Genomic DNA, 6,201 nt, shown 5'->3' with positions numbered 1-6,201 from the left:
TATGACTACAGAAAAGAAGCTTGCCAAGACCAAAACGCACCATCGCAATTTTAGCCTAGGGGCCCTTTTACTTGGACTCCATTCTCAATTCATCATCTCCCCAATATTGCCAACATCTTTTCCCTTATGCCATTTCCTCGCTGTGAGACACACGTGCCCACCCCCATATCTTTGTGTTTCAATTGTTCAGTGTCAAATACCTGCTTCAATCCTTCTAAATTCTTGTGTCTTACTTTTAGCTCCAAAGTACTATTTGGAATCCAGGTTTCCATTTATATGAGTCTATGGGTAGAATTATTGACATTAACATGCCCCTCAAAAAAAGTGCTAATGGGACTTTTTCTGAAACCTAGGCTTTACTTACATTTTTTTAACCAGAGAGCCAATCTTGGCTTCTTTCCTACTGAATTCATTCAACTACTTCTTTCTTCAGTCTGGAAGCAATCCTAGGTAAAACCTCAATGTCCATCACTTAATCCCTTCAAAATACCTTGATTTGAAGAACAGAGATTTATACCTGGAAAATGTTTTGAGTATTCACCCAACAGTGATACTTAAAAGTGTTTTCCTGTATAAACTCCTTCAAATTACAAGCTATATAAACCCATTAAAGGTGTTTTGAATTTCTCATTGGGAGCACTGTTTTTCTGAGCATTTTAGCCCATGTGTGAAAAGCCCAAGTTTAACAAGACAGACCTTTCAGTATGGGCACCATAAACCCAGACCAAGTTTGGAAAGCTTCAGGGTTGTTCAAGTGCAATTATCCCTGAGCTAAGCAGGACAAATGAACCATTAGCACTTACATGTGATATATTTAGACTTTAGGAACTTGACTGAAACATTGGGAAAAGTCTTGGGCATTTGTTTGGAAAGAGCCGTGATGTATCTGCTTCCTTCAAGCCAGAGGTAACTGGACAGTTATATTTTAAACTGTCTTTTTCATTGAGCAAAACTTTAAAATATCTAGAAATAAACATAACAGAGATCAAATGAAGAAAAAGTTTCAACTGTAATGTCAGCCATTTATTTATCTTGAATAAATGCAAAGATACCTAGTTCTTGGGTAGGAGGGCTCAATGTTGTAAGTTGTAAATTTACCCCCAGAATGAGCTATGAATTCAATGCGATGCCCTCCAAAAGAAAACATATATATATGTTTGGGGAATCTGTGGAGAAGGGAAGTTGAAGAGTGAGTGTCAAGTGATATAATGATTATTAAAGTTTACCTGCAAAGCCAAAAATGTGATAAAGGAAAATTTTTGTAAAGGAGGACTGGCCTTTCCATATACTCAAATGTATTATAAAACAATAGTAATTAAAACAGTGAATTACCATACAGGAATAGCAAGGTGCATGGCATAGCATTTCATCTAGTAGTGGTCCCAAATACATACAGAATTGAGTATAAGAGGTGGCAATTCAAACGAATAATGGAGAGACATACTATTTAATAAATATTGGGCAAAATAGACTAACAGAGGCTCCAGCTGTATGGTTCCTGCCAATTCCTGCTCTAATCCTATCTGGGTTGAGTTCCTTATTCCATGGAGATGTTTGACCCCTCCTAGCTGCCTGAACTGCTTAAGCTTTATTACCCAAGGCTCTTTCTCTATGTCCAGTACTATCATTGGCTCAACTGTGGCAGAGTAATAAAAAATTATTTTCAACACTGTGAATTTTCATTCATTTTGAAAGATGATATTTACATTCGCTACTGTGCTGGTTTGAAAGGAAGTATGCCCCCTAAGAAAAGCCATGTTTTAATATAAATCCCATTTCATAAAGGTAGAATAATCTCTATTCAATGCTGTATGTTTGAAACTGTAATCAGAACTGTGAATGATGTGATTTAGTCAAGAGTGGTTGTTAAACTGGATTAAGGGATGACATGTCTCCACCCATTTGGGTGGGTCTTGATTGGTTTATTGGAATCCTATAAAAAAGGAAATATTTTAGAGAATGAGAGATTCAGAGAGAGCAGAGAATGCTGCAGCACCATAAAGCAGAGAGTCCACCAGCCAGCGACCTTTGGAGATGAAGAAGGAAGACGCCTCCCGGGGAGCTTCATGAAACAGGAAACCAGGAGAAGACGCTAGCAGATGATGCCATATTCGCCATGTGCCCTTCCAACTGAGAGAGAAGCCCTGACTGTGTGCACCATGTGCCTTTTCACTTGAGAGAGAAACCCTGAACTTCATCAGCCTTCTTGAACCAAGGTATCTTTCCCTGGATGCCTTTGATTGGACATTTCTATAGACTTGTTTTAATTGGGAAATTTTCTCGGCGTTAGAACTGTAAACTAGCAACCTATTAAATTCCCCTTTTAAAAAGCCATTCTGTTTCTGGTATATTGCATTCCGGCAGCTAGCAAACTAGAACAGCTACTAATCCTTCAACAACCAGGGTGAGCTGGAAAAGGAGATACAGGAAATGAATCCATACAAGATTGACATAGGTGCAGTGTATTCCCACAGACCTAATCAATACAATACCATAAAGCTGGGAGCTTTCCAGGCTCAGGAAAAAAGAGCTGGTATTTGACATTGATATGACAGACTATGCCGATGGGAGGAGATGTAGTTCTGCAGACATATGTTCTCGGTGTTGGACCCTCATGACAATGGCCATACACATCATCGACCAAGCGCTGAAGGAGGACATTGGATTTACACATTGTCTCTGGGTATATTCTGGAAGGAGAGCCATTCATTGTTGGGTCTGTGATGAATCAGTTAGAAAATTGTCCTCGTAGTACATTCTGGGATAGTTGAATATTTGAGTCTTTTAAAGGGCAGTCAAGAAGTTAAAAAGAAAATTCACCTTGGTGAAAAAATTCACCCTTTCATCAGAAAGTCTATAAACACAGTAAAAAAAATACTTTCAAGAATATGCCTCAGTCAATCAAGATATTTTTGAAAATAAAGCAAGTTGGGATAAGACCTTGGCCCTTGTTCCTGAAACAATTCATGATGAACTTCAGCAAGGTTTCCAAAAGCATCACAGTTCACTTCAGCATTGGGAGCATTTGAAGAAAGTAGCTAGCAAATGCCAGAATATCAAAGATGACAAATGTGGGTCCTGGTTAGAACAGGAGATCATGCTCCAGTATTGGATTCCACGGCTGGACATCAATGTTAGCAAAGGACTCAAACATTCTCTGAAGAGCCCTTTTAGTGTTCATCCTAAAACAGGTCGCATCTCTGTTCCTATTGATTTACAGAATGTGGATAAGCTTGATCCATTTGCTGTTCCAACCTTAAACTCCATCTGCCATGAACTGGATACCATTTCCACTAGTGAAGAGGAAAAAGAGGCTAAGCCTGAGTCTGATGTCAAACATAGAACCAGAGATTATAAGAAAACTGGTCTAACGCCTTATGTGAAAATGTTTGAACAGTTTCTTTAAAAACTGGATAAATACGGAAAAGGAGTGCTGCTCAAGAAGAGTGATTTACAGAAAGATTTCTGAAGATAACTCCCCTCAAACCAATGTGGCTGTCTTCTCCCTTCAACCAAAGGTCAAATACTTCAAGAGCCATTTAATAAATATGGCGGAACCATGTATGTGTCTTAATACTCAAATTAAATTTTCCTTTTCTTGAGAAATAATTCTTGAGACCACTGATGGAAGAACGTCGGGGTTCCTGGGAAGATCACTAAAGGAAGGAATAAATGATGGTTGGATTTCAGATAAGATTTGTAAAATTTAATAACATACAAAGATAATTCTAAGATTTCTGATATATGTACTCCTTCAACTAGGTGCTATAAATAGAGTAAGCAGTAATATATCCAAGACTTTCTTCTCAGTTCATTGTAACCTCCAGTTTCTGGATGAGTGAGAGTTTTATCCTTAATTCTTAGTCTCTTAAATTAATTATACCCAGAGTGTATATCCAGTTTCTTCCTATTTTGTTTATTAATGTTCTTATAGGTTAGGCCACAACCCACTGTCCATATTTTAAAAATCGTTTTAAACAATGTATCTAAAAGTACCAAAACTTCCATTGAAAAAGTATCAATTACTAGTTTTACAATGCTGGAACTTAATATAGTGCTTTTTCCAACTGTTGCAATTGTAGCTCCTAACTTCTTACCCCAGAGAGCAATTGGTTTTATCATAAAGAAGCCATTTATCAGCAGCTGGTGGTGGCTCAGTGGCAGAATTCTCACCTCCCATGCTGGAGAGCTGGGTTTGATTCCAGGTGCCTGCTCATGCAGGAAAAAAAAAAGAAGCAGCAGCAGCTTAGAAAAATAACCATCTTCACCAACATAAAACCTGCTATACTTGACAAAAAAGCTTTTTCTATATTTAGATAGACTACTTAAAGTTTCATTTCTTCCAGTTTGGTTTTATGTGATAGAATCTGAAGTGTCAGATTTTGCTTTCCTGTTTTTACACCACTCTCAACAAAGCATTTGTTTTAACTTATATCCTATCTTTTGAGAAACATTAAGAAACAAACTGTTAGGCCAGTGCTTTCCTGTAACTGAAAATGTTCCTTCCTTTACACTTTCTTTAACATTGTTTCCTCCATATTCTTTTTTAATTTTATCTTTTGGCTTATATACAATCCTCTTTAATGCAGTCAATATGCTGAAATACTTTGCATTCCTTTCTCTTTTGTAAATTTTTAAGAAAAAATATTAAAGATTATTGTGCAAAATGCAGAAAACAAAACTAAATAAATACATAGTGGGCAAAATAAACTGCAGGTAAACAGTAGAGGGATAAATTATTGTAATGAAAAAAAATCACACCACAAAGTTCTAAGAGATATTAGTATTTTGGCTAAAAAATACTGGAAGACTTTCTAAGAGTGACAGAATACAGGAGCTATAAAGTAAAATATTTGTTCACAAACAAAATTAATTCTTCATCAAAAGGCAAAGGGCAAACAATGAGCTAGTATAAAATCTTTGTAACATATTTTAAAGGGCTCATTTTCTTACTGAGCAAAGTAGATTCATTTATATATGAAATATACATATATATATATAGACAAGCATACATACATAAATACACATATACTATTTTAATTTCCCCAAATGAATCCTCGATATTTCTATACTCCATATATGTACAAAAAGTATCTCAAAGGATACCCACCAAAGTTTTTACCATGACTTTGAGTCAATCTTTTATATAATTCAGTAACTTTATTTGTATAATCTATAAGTAATATTTTTCATGAACTAGAACTAAAACCTGTCTTAACACTGTTTAACTTTAAATGATCTGTAAATAATGGTTCTTAGTCTTCTGGGGACAAGAAGCTGTGGACACTATCCCTTGAGAAGTGCCCATCATTATAGGCACCCAAAATACTGCATGAATTATGAATCCCAGCTCTAAATAGCTCCTTATTGCAGCATAACAAATCACCCCCAAATCAGTGGCTGAAATCAAGAATCATTTTATTGCTCATGATTCTGTGGGTCAGAAATCCTGGCAAGACTCGGGACATACAGCTTGTCTCTGCTTAGAGTTGGCTGCACTCTACTGTGTCTGGAGGAGCCAAGGTGACCTTCCATATATGTCTGAAGCCTTGGACCTGTCTGCCAGCTGGGGTGACTCCCTGCTTCTCCACATGGCCTCTCTCCAGAACAATACCCTAGATTTGCATCCATTGGGACCAGGGGCAAAAATGGAAGCCCCGTGATATCTCAAGGCCTAAGCCTGGCAGTCACACAGCATCACTTTCACCACATTGTGTTGATCAAAGCAAGTCACAGGGCCAGTCCAGATTCAAGGGGAGAAGCAGTGGACCCATGCTGGGTGGAATGGGAAGGTCACATTGCAAAACAGCACATTGGGTGAGAGGGACTGCTTTGGCTATCTCTGGAAACAATCTACCCCATGCATGTAAATCTCTGAAAATGTGCCACTTTTAGCCAAGAGATGGAATTTTCCATTTGTGATCTAGCATTCATACTCAAAAAATATATAATGTAGGAGTGACCATAATCCCTAATAGTAATTTACTCAGTTTAAACAGCCATGGATTTCTTTTGCAACTTATAGAAAATTTCTCAAAATAAGAATTATGACCATGTGCATGAAATGAAAAAGTAGATGCCATATGTTTGCCTTATAGGTTATATTTCATCCATTTTGATAAAATATGTTTCCCTTGTAACTTAGAAAGCTATAGTTGGAAATACATCAGAAAGCACATGTTGCCCTGAATAATGAAGGAC

At 37.1% G+C, this 6,201-nt stretch overlaps 1 pseudogene; it reads left to right on the top strand.

Annotated features, from left to right (window-relative positions):
• The first annotated feature begins 1,544 nt into the window (after positions 1 to 1,544).
• LOC143658014 (DNA primase small subunit-like) lies at positions 1,545 to 3,469 on the top strand (annotated as a pseudogene).
• Positions 3,470 to 6,201: the final 2,732 nt, after the last annotated feature.

The sequence above is a fragment of the Tamandua tetradactyla genome, chromosome 15 (genome assembly GCF_023851605.1).
Source record: "Tamandua tetradactyla isolate mTamTet1 chromosome 15, mTamTet1.pri, whole genome shotgun sequence".
Lineage (NCBI taxonomy): Eukaryota > Metazoa > Chordata > Mammalia > Pilosa > Myrmecophagidae > Tamandua > Tamandua tetradactyla.
Note: the sequence above shows the minus strand (reverse complement) of the source record. Positions and strands in the feature narration are given on the sequence as shown.